This window comes from Rana temporaria, chromosome 7, assembly GCF_905171775.1.
Source record: "Rana temporaria chromosome 7, aRanTem1.1, whole genome shotgun sequence".
Classification (NCBI taxonomy): domain Eukaryota; kingdom Metazoa; phylum Chordata; class Amphibia; order Anura; family Ranidae; genus Rana; species Rana temporaria.
In genome coordinates, this window is record NC_053495.1 from 114,072,268 (window position 1) to 114,088,219 (window position 15,952).

Consider the following 15,952-nt stretch of genomic DNA (forward strand, 5'->3'; position numbering starts at 1 on the left):
TCCGTTCTGTACTATGGAACCGTTCTAATAGGAGCGACTCAAGTGGCTCCGACTTAGAAAAAGGTTCCTGTACTACTTTGGGACTACTTCAGGGTGACTTGCATTGACTTCAATACAGAAGTCATTTTGCAAGTCGCCTCTGAAGTCGTGGGCAGATCGCCTTGCCAAGTTGCTCGGCAAGCCGTGCTGCCTCAGTGTAAACCGGCTTTTATACAAGCTGTACACTCACTACTTTACATTGTAGCAAAGTGTCATGTCTTTAGTGTTGTCACATGAAAAGATATAATAAAATATTTACAAAAATGAGAGGGGAGTACTCACTTTTGCGAGATACTGTATGTATGTATGTTATATGTATAAAAAATGTATACACACACTTACTGAGGAAACGATTCCACATTATATATATATATATATATACACATATATATATATATATATATATACATACATACATACATACACATACACACACACATATACATACATACACACACACACACACACACCTTGCACTGACCTAGTAACCACTTATCTTCAAGTGCCTTTCAAGGTGTTTACCATTTAGCTTTCCCTTCATACACAGGACCAGTGTTTTCAGTGATGTGATGGGGGAGTCATGGATACATGCTGGTTTTTGTGTGTGCTGCAGTTGGTGGCGGAGACAAGCTGTGCTAACACTAGGATGAGTCCAGATGGCTGAAATGCTGTCACTGAGAAGGCCATAACTCTGCATCTCCAGGGTTACCATGGTAACAGGGATAACAGGGGCAATACATTACATCTCTAATCTGTGTAGTATCAGTAGGACTGTGAAGAGCCAGCAGATTGCAGCAATTTGTTGTGGGATTATTGAAAAGACCACAGTGCAAAAAAAAAAAAAAAAAGCAAACACAGAGAATGTTATAAGGAACAGTCTACAAGAAAAAACAGGGGGAAAAAATAAAATAAAAATAGTGAAACAAATGTCTCACAAAAAAAAGATTCCGAAAGATTTAAAGCAGAAATAAAGGTCATTGGTAGCGAGCTGCTGCATGTATGCAGATTAGGGCACACAACTACCTTCCTCCAGTAATGACAGGTCCAGGAACATGCCACCATTGCAGCTGCCAATTATTCTGGGTCCACAGCAGACCTCTTTTGACCAATGGGCTGCCACTGACCACCTACATGCGCAAAGGAGTTCCTCCCAGGTACCTGGGCCATATCCTGCAGAGCCATGAGGGTACAATTCACAAACTTCACAGCTAGGGCCGAAACAACTAATCGATTAATCGACAACTAATCGATTAATTTCATAATCGATTAATTTCATAATCGATTACTATTTTCATAATCGATTTATCGGCATGTAACATAACGGGGTTAAAAAAAACAAAAATTAGCCCTTTATAGTACAAAAGAGCAAATAATCACTACTGTTAAAATGAATACAAAAAATCTTTGTACATTCGCTGAATGAAAGAATGTTTGAAATATTCTCTTGCTTTTATAACATTCAGTTTTAAAATGAATGCGATTTCTGAATGAAAACCACATACATGGTCTGAAAATTCCTTTCACTAAGAAGTTGTCTATTTCTAAATTTTCCCATCACTGTGGTTAAGAAAAAGGTCGAATTGACCCCACTAATGATTAGAAAATCAAACGAACGTTCTTAAAATGAATTGTTTTTGAAGGAAGGCATTGTTGTATGGCCAGCATATAATAGATTATGGTTCTGTTTGAAATTTTTCAAAACAGTCTAACTTTTTTTTTTTCTTTAACTACTTGCCGACCTGCCGCCGTCGTTTTACGGCGGCAGGTCGGCTCCCCTGCGCGAGAGCCTGTAGCTCTACGTCGGCTCTCTCGCAGGCCCCCCCGAGTCCCGTGCCCGGTGGGCGCGATCGTCGCAGGGCACACGCGATCGCTCGTTACAGAGCTGGGACCGGGAGCTGTGTGTGTAAACACACAGCTCCCGGTCCTGTCAGGGGGGGAAATGCTAATCCTCTGTTCATACAATGTATGAACAGAAGATCAGTGATTTCCCCTAGTGAGGCCACCCCCCTACAGTTAGAACACACCCAGGAAACATATTTAACCCCTTCCCTGCCCCCTAATGTTAACCCCTTCCCTGCCAGTTGCATTTTTATAGTAGTAATCCAATGTATTTTTATAGCACTGATCGCTATAAAAATGCCAATGGTGTCAAAAGTGTCTGAAGTGTCCACCATAATGTCGCAGTACGGAAAAAAAAAACGCTGATCGCCACCATTACTAGTAAAAAATTAAATAAAAACTCCATAAAAATACCCCCTATTCTGTAAACGCTATAACTTTTGCGCAAATCGATCAATAAATGCTTATTGCGATTTTTTTAATGAAAAATATGTAGAAGAATACGTATCGGCCTAAACTGAGGAAAAAAAAGTTTTTTTTATATATTTTTGGGGGATATTTATTACAGCAAAAAGTAAAAAATGTTAATTTTTTTCAAAATTGACGCTCTATTTTTGTTTATAGCGGAAAAAACAAAAACCGCAGAGGTGATCAAATACCACCAAAAGAAAGCTCTATTTGTGGGAAAAAAAGGACGCCAACTTTGTTTGGGAGCCACGTCGCACGACAGCGCAATTGTCAGTTAGTTAAAGCGACGCAGTGCAGAATCACAAAAAGTGCTCTGGTCTTTGACCAGCAATATGGTCCGGGGTTTAAGTGGTTAACTAAAAAAATTTGATCTCTGAGTCCATTTACCAGATTCACCCTCTAATGGTATATACAGTATATTTCTCTTCTGTCTGTAAGGCTGCTTTCACATTGGGAAGTGGAGCCGCGGTGACGGTATAGCCGCGCTATTTGTAGTGCCAATATACCTTCGTATTTACCGCGATATTCAGGCGCTAGCGGTGCGGTATTAACCCCCGCTAGCGGCCAAAGAAGGGTTAATAGCGCCCGCAATGCGCCTCTGCAGAGGCGCATTGCGGGCGGTATTACCGCAGTTTACGATTGATTTCAATGGGAAGGCGCGGTAAACACCCCGCTCCTATACCACTCCAAAGATGCGGCTAGCAGGACTTTTGGAGCGGTCCAGCTACCGCACCGCTTCAGTGTGAAAGCCTTCGGGCTTTCACATTGAAGCCTGCAGGGCATGATTTTTTCATGCGGTTTAGCAGCGCTATTTTTAGCGCTGTACCGCATGAAAACCACCTCAATGTGAAAGGGGCCTTATGCTCAGAGTGGATTCGAGATTTTGCTCCCTAACCATATAGTTGGTTATTTTTATTTACCACTTTATAGAGATATTTAAAAATAAATTGCCTTTTTTTTTTTAAAACTTTACATAACTAAAATTATACACCACACTTTAAGGTAATTAGCCGATTAATCGAAACAATAATCTGCCAACTAATCGATTATGAAAATAATCGTTAGTTGCAGCCCTACTTACAGCTTACACAGAATTTTTTTTTACAGTTTACTTCCACTTAAAGTAATTACTGGCAGCTGCCTCATTAGGCTGATTAGGAGATTTTAAATGGCTTCATCACTCTACTAGTGAATAATCCAAAAAATAATTAGATTGCATTTATATGGATCTTGGATAGAGTGACTGCAGAAGGCCTCATTCACACAAAGGGGCAGGCAGGAGGGCAGTAAAAACACATTAGGATGATCTGTCCTTAGTGCATCTCCGTGGAAGATTTGTAGATGGGTAGACAGAGCCCGATGGGGAATTGCAGATGTTGATTCCCCATCATCTATCATTGTGATCGACAGCAAGCTGTGGGTGGGTTCTTAGCAAACATACAGCCTGTTATGGATAAAGAATCTGCCACTTCCAGCTGTAAATCACAAGGAGAAAACAGACCTGATGGGGGAAGTAGGGTCTCAGCTTCCGCATCAAGCGCTACTCACTGTTAGCATCACTGCTTATCAAGAGCCTGCCAACCCATGGATATATATTGGAAGGCAGTTGTGGAATTTGGGAATGTGACACTCGTTATGCATAGGCAGGGGGTTGGGGTTACCATTGAAGAATAAGGCTAGGACTCAGGAATTAGAACAGGGACCTCCCCCAGAGGTCAAGGGTCAAAAGGCAGGTTCCCAGAGGTCAAAGGTCATGGGGGCCTGGCTGACCAACCTTGACAAAAGTGTACCGCCTACCCCAACTAAGTCGGGCAATGAACAAGTCGGGCAATGAACAAGTCGGGCAATGAACAAGTCGGGCAATGAACAAGTCGGGCAATGAACAAGTCGGGCAATGAACAAGTCGGGCAATGAACAAGTCGGGCAATGAACAAGTCGGGCAATGAACAAGTCGGGCAATGAACAAGTCGGGCAATGAACAAGTCGGGCAATGAGGAATTAAAGCGGGGGTTCACCCAAAAATAAATTTTTAACATTACATTCAGCCGAATTGTCCTAATGACAATCGGCTGTGTTTTTTTTTTTTTCCCCCCGTACATACCTTATTTCACCGCCGCTTCCGGGTATGTCTTCTCCGGGACTGGGCATTCCTATCTGATTGACAGGCGTCCGACTGTCGCATACTACGCGTCACAAGTTGCCGAAAGAAGCCGAACGTCGGTGCGGCTCTATACGGCCCTGCGCACCGACGTCGTACTTGTGACGCGCTGTATGCGACGGTCGGAAGGCTGTCAATCAAATAGGAACGCCCAGTCCCGCAGACCATACCCGGAAGCCGCGGAGAACATCTATCTCTAAAACGGTATGTACTGCATTGATTTAAAAAAAAAAAAAAAAAAAAAAAAAAAAACACCCGATTGTGCTTCCCACAATTAGCTTCAATCTAATGTTAAAAATGTGTTTTTCGGGTGAACCCCCGCTTTAAACCAGTCAAAAAAAAAAAAAATACACCCTGCAAGAAAAAGGCATAATGAGCTAGTATGCCATGCATACTAGCTCATCATGAATTACTTAGCTGAGATCGAAGCCCCTGCAGCGGCCCTCATTCCTCTCCTCCACCGCCATCTCACTTCCTTGTATCGTGGCTCCGGCGCCGCAATGACGTCACTCGCACGCATGCACACGGCACACTTAGTGCGCCTTCGCCGTTGTCTACGGCGAGCATGCGCCGTAGACATCGGTGCCGTCTTTCTTGCAAATATCTCCTTAACCGTGTAGGTTAAGGAGATATTTCTCGCACCTACAGGTAAGCCTTAATCTAGGCTTACCTGAAGGTCTAAGTGGTCTGTAAGGGTTTACAACCACTTTAAGCTATCTGCTTTTGGGTTGGTGACTATATGTAATGTTTAAGGGTTGATTTAGATTTTTCTTTGCTCTTTTGACAGGTTGATAATTAGGGTTCGATTGTAATTGAGGCCCCCCCTACAGTGATCTGGCTGAACCCACTCCATCATTTCTCATGTGTTCCTAGGAGTGTGTCAATTTATGCTTGGTGGCCATTTTAGTTAGCGCACATTACCGTTTATAACAGCTTGGATGGACTTATTGTTGTGACCTGCTGCGTGCCTTTTATATTCTAGAGTGGGGGTGAGAATCCTGTAGATCGCAGTCTGGGCTTGCTGACCCGCCATTCTAGATCATCAAACAGAGTGCAATGCAGAGGGACTACTTGTAAAGTTGGAGCTGTAATAGGGACCAAGAGCTGCATAAGCCGATGCCTCCTCTGTAGTGCCGGCTCCTGTCCCATGAGGAGTGATACCAACTGCACTCCACCTCTCATCCCGGCTAGCGGCCCCCAGAGTGGTGCCAGCAGCAGGAAAGAAGAGAAGAGATCTCAGGTCAGTGTGAAGCAATACACTGGGCATAATAGTATAGACTCGCTTTTACACTAAAGTGCTGGGGTTTACCCGCAGGTGCAGGGCAGTGTACCAGCAGCTTTCCTGCGGGTTTGCTGCGTTTAGCCATAGACTGATTCTATTCTGTGGGTTTGGTGTACTTTCTGAAAGCAGCACATTCAAAATGCCAGCATACAATCCCAGTGTGTTTGACAGGCGGTGAGGAAGAGCTATGTTGCTTCTTCACCACCTTATCTAAACCAATGATTGCTGTGCAATGCACGTGATAGCGACACAGTAGTACAGCAATTAGAGGTTTAAATCAGGTGTGAGCGGGAGACACTGTGCCTGCTGACCTTTGACTTCTCCCATGGTGTTCAGGTAGATTCTACACCTCTTCAAGGTTGCCTACCCCTGACTCTACCCACACACCGTTGGGACCCATACATTCCTTCTTGATTATATACCACTGGGCCACATTTATGCATGTTGCTGCTGGTCCTGGCTGTGCTACAGGCTATTTTTTTGGGGGGTGGAGAGTCGCATCTCGTCTCTGTCTTTAAGTGAAATTCCAGGCTAGAACTAACATTAAAGTCGAACTAAAGGTTTCGGATAGAGTAAAGGGGGATTATACCCCATCAGTTTATTTTTTTTTGGCCATCCGTGTCCCAGTCCGGTCATGTGATCTCCCCAAGAGCCGGCTTCAAGGGAGAGAAGAGCAACAACAGATAGGATACCTGGGCATTGATGTCATTCACACGTTTACTATGGGGCATTCGTTGTCAGCTGTCTCTCCTCTTCCATGAAGCTGCCCGGAATGCTCTGAGAATAGTTAAGTATATGAATATTCCTTCCACAGGGTAGTTACAACAGATGTTAGAAGGTGAGTGGGAGCAGGTTTAAAAGAGAAGTATGGGATTTCAAAACAACAAACATACTCACCTAGGTGGATGCAGCATCTGTGCGTGAGGCTGCATCTGTCCACCACCTCTAAGGCCGAGAACAGAGTGATCAACAACTACTGATCGCTTAGTTCTCAGTCTTCAGTGAACTCTGCCCTTCCAGTGCCCACTGGAGTTCCGGGCTGTAGAACAGGTGGAAGCGGCTGGCTCTCCCTTCCTGATGTTAGCCAACAATGGATTTTAGCCTGCTGTTGGCTGAATACAGGTTCACAGGACTGCAGAACCAAGTCCACTCCTGTGACCCACATGAGAAGTAGGGCCAGAAGAGCTTTACTCCGACTTCTCCTTTAAGCTTACTTAGTTCTATAGAGCCTGGAATTCCACGTTAAAAAAGTGGTTGTAAATGCTTATGTAGCGCCTAATTACTTCAAAGTACCGGTGCTATTTAAATTTGGAGGGAGGTCAGAGTATAGTTAAACTCTGATCTGGTTAAAATGTTCAAATTGGGTCTCGGTCTCAACTTGCCTGTGCTGTGGGCTCATTCTGTTGTGCTGGGGTGCTATTTCCACCCCAGTACAGTAGATGGCAGCAGTGGAGTAAAGGTTTGGGTGCTCGTCCCCAGCAGCCAATCAGGAAGGTTGAGCCTCACTGTGCATGCTGGGGGAGGATATTTGTGGAGCGGATGCCATTGGTTCTGGGTCGACTTTGAGTGTGGCACCCACCTTTAGGGTGACCACATCACGGCTTTCCGGCGTTATGGCCTACCTGGCCGGGGTGCGCATGCCACACTGTGTTCCTGGACCATGTTGGTCCGGAACATTTGAGCAGCAGCGGGGACCCAGTGATCGACTGGGTTACCACTTTTGAAGATCCCAAGCGGTATAGCCGTTTGGTGGGGAGTCCATCTGAGGAGAGCCAATGAGAGGCTGGCAATCCAATAGGGTCTCGACAATCCACCAAGGATCAAGGTAGCTGGACACTGAAGGATTGATCACCTGTCAGTCGGTACCAGGGCGATGTTAAGAAGGAGCCGCAATTCTTCCGAGGAGGATTGCCTCCGTTTTTGCAATCAGAGAGGACCTGTGGCAGAGGTGTCTCTCTGAAGTTCATCCCAAGGAGGGTATGTGGCAGAGACTTCTCCTCAAAGGTTCGAGTGATACTCTGGCTGCCACATCAGTGAGAGAGGCCTGTCCAGCTCCGCTATTCCCACTCAAGCAGGAGTGGCGCAGATAAGTGTTACACATGGGAGCAGGACTGTTTCCCTATTGCTACGCCTGAATTTGCTATTCTTCTTTCTTCAAATCTACTTTCCTCACCACAAGTTTTACTGTTTTTACCCAGCTGGGTAATAAAGAGCACAGCAAAAGACACTTGTTGCGGACATTCCTTTACTTCTGCTACACGCACCATTCACCCCTAGGAAGAGCCACAAGGTAAATGTGCCACCCAAAACAAACCAGCAGCTCCTCCGGGGGTAGTGCTACACTTGCATATAAACGCAGTGAAGCGACAACCTTCAGGTGATACAGAGATGAAACCAATCCTCCTACATAAGTTGTATCTGTTTATCTGCAGCCATTAGTCCTGTACAGCCTTTTACAACACACCAAATGTACACAGAATCTGGCAGCATCACTAATTAGCAGAATGCAGGGGGCAGGGATCTGAATTCACACACTGCACAGCTAAGGGAAAAGAGCTCTAAACCTGACTAGAGGGAAAAAGGTCCTGCCCCCTCCTCACACTACATGAAGAACAAGCAGAGCTTTGGCTGTCAATCACAGGCTGTGCCCTGGAACTCTCCTCCCTGTCTTCTTTTTATTTAGTGTCAGGAAGCACTGTCAGAAGTGACTCATGCAGATAACAGAAGAATGCAGCAGGAGAGAAATGGCTCTATTTTTAATCTCAAGATGTGGTGGCTGGTCGTAACAGGACATCATTGACACATTTCATCTTATGTAAAATTGGTGTGACATCATGTCACTGTGAGTGAATCTAGTCAATATATGTTATATTCGTACAATGTGCTGTTATAAGGGCTCAAAATTTAAAGTCCTGAGCTACTATCCAGTCCTGGCCTTTATGCAGCGTACACACAACCGTTTTTCGGGTTCTAAAAAAATGCAGTTTTTAAGGGTCTAGAAAAAAAATACAATTTTTTCAACCCGATCATTAAAACGGCCTTGCCTACACAGGATCGTGAAAAAAAATGCTCTAGCAAAGCGTGGTGACGTACAACGGCACTATAAAGGGGAAGTTCCATGCGGATGGCGCCACCCTTTGGGCTGCTTTAGCTGATTTTGTGTTAGTAAAAGACGATTTGCGCTTTTCGGTCTGTTACAGCGTGATGAATGTGCTTACTCCATTACGAACGGTATTTTTACCAGAACGAGCTCTCCCGTCTCATAACTTGCTTCTGAGCATGCGTGTTTTTTTCACGTCGTTAAAGTCCACACATGACCATTTTTTACTACCTTAAAAATGACAACCTTAAAAACGTCTTGAAAAAATAGAGCATGTTCGGAAAAAAATTTGGCCATTTTTTAGATCGTGAAAAATGCTCTGGAGCCCACACACGATCGTTTTTAATGACAATTTTTTAGAACCCGAAAAACGGTCGTGTGTACGCGGCATAAGAGTTACTTGCCACCAATTTCCTCACCCAACCCTTACCATGCTCCATCCCTAATTTCACCCCTAAACATGCCCTCGTAAATTATCTCATGAAATTACACAGTTAAATGTTTTATGCAGAATTAAGTTACAAAAATAAATATTAACAAAAACAACTTATCAGTGCTCATTAGTGCCCAGCAGTGCAGCCTACCAGTGCACATCAATGTAGCTTCATGGGAAGGGAGAAAAGAGGAAGAGGAGCGCCGTCAGATTACACAGAGAGCAGATCTTCGCTGTCAATGTCCTGCCTCCTGGACCGGCTCCTATGATAGACGTCACACCACTTCAATTGTCCAGCATTGGACCAGTGTGCGTTCTATCATAGGAGCCAGCCCAGGAGGCAGGATTTTGTTTGACAGCAGAGATCTGTATGATCCCGCGGCGCTCCTCTTCCTCTCCTCTTTTCCTCACAGCTTCCTGGCCTATTGCAGAATTGGCTTCCATTTAAACCCACCTGCTGGCGACACCCGCCATCTCCCCCTCCGATATGCTGCTCACTAGCCTTCAAATTATTTCCACTCGCCAAATGCGAGCAGGCGAGTGGAAATGTTGAGGGCTGCTGTTATGATACACACTATAATATTTTTCATTGATGTATGCATTTGTGAACTTGAAGACAACTGCTCTGCATCCAAGTCCTTGAGAAGCAGTCTACCCAAGAAACACGTTAACCTTTGTGGACGCATGTGATTGTAGTCGTTTGCTGTAACATACTTTGAAATATTTTTTTAGAAGTAAGCGTGTTAACAGTGGTCAATTTTAAACACTTGCCGCTGTCATTATAATGCGGCAGGTTGGCAAGTTCCCGCAAATCGTCGTCACTCTACACAGGCTCCTTTAGAAGCCATAGCAGGCGCGCGCCCACTGCACGGCAGGGGACACAATGCTTGTGCCCGCCTGCCGCAATATCCGCCCGCCACGCATGAGAACGAGGATGTGTGTGTGTAAACTCACAAATCCCCATTCTGTCAGGAGAGGAGAGACAGATTGTCTGCTCTTACTAAGTAGGAGCAGCGATCTGGCTCCTCCTCTAGTGAATCACATCCCCACACAGTTAGAATCACCTAGCAGGAAACAAATTTAACCCCTTAATCGCCCCCTGGTGTTAACCCCTTCCCTACCAGTGACATATACACAGTGATTACGGTAAAAAAATTCAATGGTCCCAAAAATGTGTCAAAAGTGTCCGATCTGTCTGCCGCAATGGTCGGCTCTTTTGTAATGGCAATCGAAGAGGCTAACTAACCGCTCGATTGTGATTGCAAACAGCAGGTGGGGATTCCCCCTCTCCTGTGGCTTGCTTGGGCTATCCTGTCCCACTGCACAGAGCCGATAAGATTATTTACTTAAAAAAAAAAAAATAGTTAATGTAAATTGATGAGGAGCGTCAGATTCTACAAAGGTGAAGAACAGAAATTAGCTAGAGAGATTTCACAGCACAAGTCTTTAAGTGATACACAAAGCTAGTATCAAACTATTAATGAAGAATCTTTTGATGACCATACGATTCCAAATGAAAAGGACTAAAACACACATCAGTGATGGTAAGCAGACACCGCAGTTTACATAACTCACACCAGCAAGTTCAAAAACCAAAGAGATCATAGAACATTACCCAACAGCTCCATATTTGTACAGGCATCATTAAAGGGGTTGTAAAGGTTTGTTTTTTATTTTCTAAATAGGTTCCTTTAAACTAGTGCAGTTTTGGTTCACTTACCTTTTCCTTCCATTTCCCTTTTTTCCTTTGTCTGAATTTCTCACTTCCTGTTCCTCCTCAGTAAGCTTGCCCCCATCATCTGAGCAGTTCTGGCCGGGGGTTAGTCAGCCAGAACAGCTTGCAGAGGAGAAACAGAGGTGAAACAGGAAGTGGGAAATTCAGACAAAGAAAAAAAACATTTAGAAGGGAAATCAAAGGAAAATGTAAGGGAACCAACAATGCACTAGCTTAAAGGAACCGATTTAGAAAATAATAAACAAACCTTTACAACCCCTTTAACAGTCAGCCTCCACCTAGACAGATGCTGGCTTAGAGGTGACAGCCATGTCCGACACAAATCAGCCCCTTGCTACAGCCTTTTGCTGGTGGGCTTGCTATAAAGAAACAATGTTGCTGTGTGATCAGCAGGACAGGAGGCGGATATCCCAGCCTAGAAAAGTCACTTGACTGGAGCTCAAAATGCAGTTTTTATTGAGGGTACGTTTTTTTTTTTTTTGTTTTTTTATTGATGTAAAATATTACATCAATTATTATTGAGAGGTCAACTTTCAAAATGGCAACCCTCACACCATAACACCAGAGCACTTGGTACTAGTTTTCTTCACCTGAATGGAAAGACAGCAAGCCCCAGTTTAAAAAGCTTCACACTTAAACTAAACTTTCTAAAGCTGCTGTAAAAATATATACAAGACAATTAGCAAGATTAATGCACATTTCCAATACAGTGCTACTGTATAAACTAGAACATGCAAACAGGTGGACAAAAAAAAATCATTAAAATGCAAGTCTTTAGCATAAATCGCACTCACTTAATGGTGTAAATATCATATATAAAAATCAAACTTCATTTAGTGCAACATAAGATTCACATTTGTATGGTTTGCTTACACCATGAAATATGATTTACACTTTAATTTTGATGATTTAGGTCTGCACTTTATAATCAATTTATTCAAAGTATAACTAAAGGCGAATCTGTACTTTTGAATAGTGATGAGAGATTAGAACACCTGTCAGTTTGTATTGCTGTCTGTGCTCCTGCCAAGGAGTTCCCCCCCCTCCATGTGTCCGGTTTATGTTGTCATTAAAAGTGAAATACATTTTTTTTTTAATTCCACATTTTGGGCTGTCCCCAGAAAAGTAAGAGAGGAAATCATCCAATGGGAACACTAGTTCTAGGGGTTTCAAAGGAATACCCTTAATTTGCAGAGACTTCCTCTCACTTCCTGATTGGCTATGGGACAGGAAGTAAAGGGAAATCTCTGCAATGGGACACAGGTGGCTAAAAATAAAAATTTGACAGGGGTTATAACCTTCCCTTACTCTATACAAAATAGGTTTTGAATAGAGTTCTGCTTTAATGTATTCGGCAGATCACAGACTAGTTGAAAATCAACGAAAATTCTTGGTCATTCGTTTTTCGCATTAGTGTGCAAGGATGAACTCAGGCGTGCTCGCAAGTCCATGTGCCCGCGGCCGCCAGGAAGCTGACACTCCACAGTGCTAATCACACGTAGTGAGACATTTTCCGATCTGTGCAGCAGGGAAATGTCTCACTGCCTGCGATTAGCGCTGCAGAGCGTCAGCTTCCTGGTGGGCGTGGGCACGTGGATTTGCGAACACGCGTGAGCTCATCCTTATTAGTCTGCCAGCTGTGACACGTGATTTTTTGTGCTGCAATCGAAGGTGCTTGATCCAACATGCTGGATTTTGTTAAAAAAAAAAAAAAAAAAAAACACTAAATGATGGCACAACCGAATGGGCCATTTTCATTTTATAAATAGAACGTTCGGTTTTCAATTCATCTGTGACAGGGGTCGACAATATCCGGGCGCCAGGTCGCATTGGCGACAAGAAATTGTGACCTGGCGCCCGTGGCGAAGCCACGGCCTCAATTTCCGGCCGCCGCGATTGCGCGGTGGGGGCGCACGGAGGCACAGGATCCGCGACAGCCGGTAATTGAGGCAGCAATTTTAATGTGTGTCATTTTTCACTATTTTCACTGCCATCTCCTTCCCTCTAATTAGAACCCCCAAACATTATATATATTTTTTATTCTAACACCCTAGAGAATAAAATGGCAATCGTTGCAATACTTTGTCACGCCGTATTTGCGCAGCGGTCTTACAAGCGCACTTTTTTTGGGAAAAAATACACTATTTTTAATAAAAAAATAAGACAACAGTAAAGTTTTTTTTATATTGTGAAAGATAATGTTACGCCGAGTAAATTGATACCCAACATGTCACGCTTCAAAATTGCGCCCACTCGAGGAATGCCGACAAACGTTTTAAAATCTCCATAGGCAAAGTTTAAAAAAATTCTACAGGTTGCATGTTTTGAGTTACAGAGGCGGTCTAGAGCTAGAATTATTGCTCTCGCTCTAACGAGCGGCGATACCTCACATGTGTGGTTTGAATACCGTTTACATATGCGAGCGCTACTCACGTATGTGTTCGCTTCTGTGCGCGAGCTCGTCGGGACGGGGCACATTTTCTGGCTCTTAACTTTTTTAGCTGGCTCCTAGATTCCAAGTCAAACCCTGATCTATGACCAACCTTAGCCAAAAGGGGATGGTGCATTGCTCACAAAGTTTTCTCTTTATCTACTAAAGTGCAAAAACAACAAAGATGAATGATTTCTAAAAAGAAAAAAAAGAAAAAAGTTGCAGGAAGTACAGTCACTGAGCACTAGGCAATGGAGCCCCTAGATTAGAACATGTTAGTGGTGATAATTTAGACACTGCAGTACTTTTGATAAACTGGTGTCTGAACCAAATAATCTAACAGAAGAATACAAAGTCTTTGTACTGCTTGTCTGGGAATACTTGGCATTCTGCGTGCCAAGAAATATGAAAGCCGCAGGTGCAAACTGCGCTATCTTGATATCTGTGCTGAAAGAATGGAAATTTATTACCAAAATTTAAGAGACTAAAACATCATCACAACTGAACAAATACATGATTTTATATAATGCTCTTGAAATGATTATGCATCTTTTATGGTTAGATGTTATACATCACAAACAAGACAACCCTTCCAAAAGAGCAATAAACAGATGATTTCTGTTACTAAAACAATGACAGTGACTGTCAACTCGAAATAATTATCTGACTTACTAACTAGGTATTGTTGCTGCATCGTAACAGCTGAACTCAGTGCAGCATCCAATGTAGTCACTGCCGTCCTGCTGACAAACTGTCTATTATGTAGCCAGTCCATCAGCACTAGAGACACGCTGTGCATTCATCTGTCACCCAATGCACTGTGCTGACTAATGTATTGCAGCACTAAATATTAGGATTTTTATAACAGCTTACCTGTAAAATCCTCTTCTTAGAGTACATCATGGGACACAGAGTGGCAAAGTAATAACTATGTGGGTTATATGCCTACCTTCAGGTGATGGAAACTAGCACACCCAAGACAGGAAGTCCCCTCCCCTATATAACCCCTCCCAAACCGGGAGTACCTCAGTTTTGTAGCAAAGCAATAAGTATCCCCAGAAAGAGGGGAGGGAGCTCTGTGTCCCGTGATGTACTCGAAGAAAAGGATTTTACAGGTAAGCTGTTCTAAAAATCCTATTTTCTTTTTTGTACATCACGGACACAGAGCAGCATAGTAATAACTATGTGGGATGCCCCAAAGCAATGCCCAATGAGGGGGAGGGAAACACGAAAAAAAAATTAAAAACAGGGCGCCATCAGACGGGAGGACCTATACTGCAGCCAGCAGCACACTGCGCCCAAAAGGCAATATCCTCATGCCTTCTTACATCCAACTGATAAAATGTAGTCAATGTGTGGACTGAAGACCAGGTTGTGGCCTTACAGATCTGAGCCATGGAGGCTTGGTGATGCACTGCCCAAGAAGCACCGACTGCTCTGGTAGAGTGCGCTTTAACCTTTAACCGAGGCGTCTTCCCCTTTAAACTATAAGCTTGAACAATAACTTGACGAATCCACTTTGTAATAGTAGATTTTGATGCTGCCTGACCCTTCCTGGGTCCTTCTGGCAGAACAAACAAAACACCTGTTTTCCGAATCTGAGCAGTAGCCTTAAAGGGTCACTAAAGGAAAAAAAATGTTTTGCTGAAATGACTGTTTACAGGGCATAGAGACATAATAGTTAACTGATTCCTTTTAAAAATGATTAAAAATTTATAAAAAAACAATCATATAATGTGCCTGCAGTGTAGTTTCGTTTTTGCTGTTGTTTGCTTGTTCTCTGATGTACAGAGAGCCACTAGAGGGCAGTCAGCCAATAGAGAGCAGTGATACTTTGTCTAAAACTCCTCAGCACCAATCCAGTTTCGTTTTACACACAGTAATCACATTAGTGACCACCGTGAGAAATCTCCCAGCACTGTGGTTATCAGGAAACAGGCAACCAGGATGTGTCCAAAACAGAGAGGATTTACAGCAACATGAAAGCAAAAACGAACAATGAGGACATGAAACCAGGACTGCAGCAAGGTAAAGGAAGCTATTTAGCTAAAAAAAAAAATTCCTTTAGTGACCCTTTAAGGTAAACCTTAACTTCTCTCACTACATCCAAGGAATGTATTGACTTCTCTTCCACAGAACTAGGTTCTGAAAAAGAAAAAAAAAAAAAAAAAAAAAAAAAGGGAGGAAGGAAGAACCATATCTTGGTTCAAACGAAAACTTGATACTACCTTAGGAAGAAAGATCGGATGAGGATGCAAAACCACTATCCTTATGAATAATCAAATATGGCTCTTTACAGGAAAGAGCAGCTAATTCCGATACCCTTCTAGCCGAGCAAATGGCTATTAGAAAGGCCAATTTCCTAGTCAAAAAGGACGAAGGGAACATGGAGTAAAGGCTCAAAAGGCTGCTTCTGCAAAGCCAATAGGACCAAATTCAAGTCCCATGGACACAAAGGGGATTTGAC

At 43.4% G+C, this 15,952-nt stretch overlaps 1 protein-coding gene across 2 annotated transcripts in view; it reads right to left on the reverse strand.

The window, feature by feature from the left end:
• Positions 1–15,952, reverse strand: part of CAMSAP2 (calmodulin regulated spectrin associated protein family member 2) — a 149,140-nt gene that overhangs the window by 97,789 nt on the left and 35,399 nt on the right. The window lies entirely within an intron of this gene.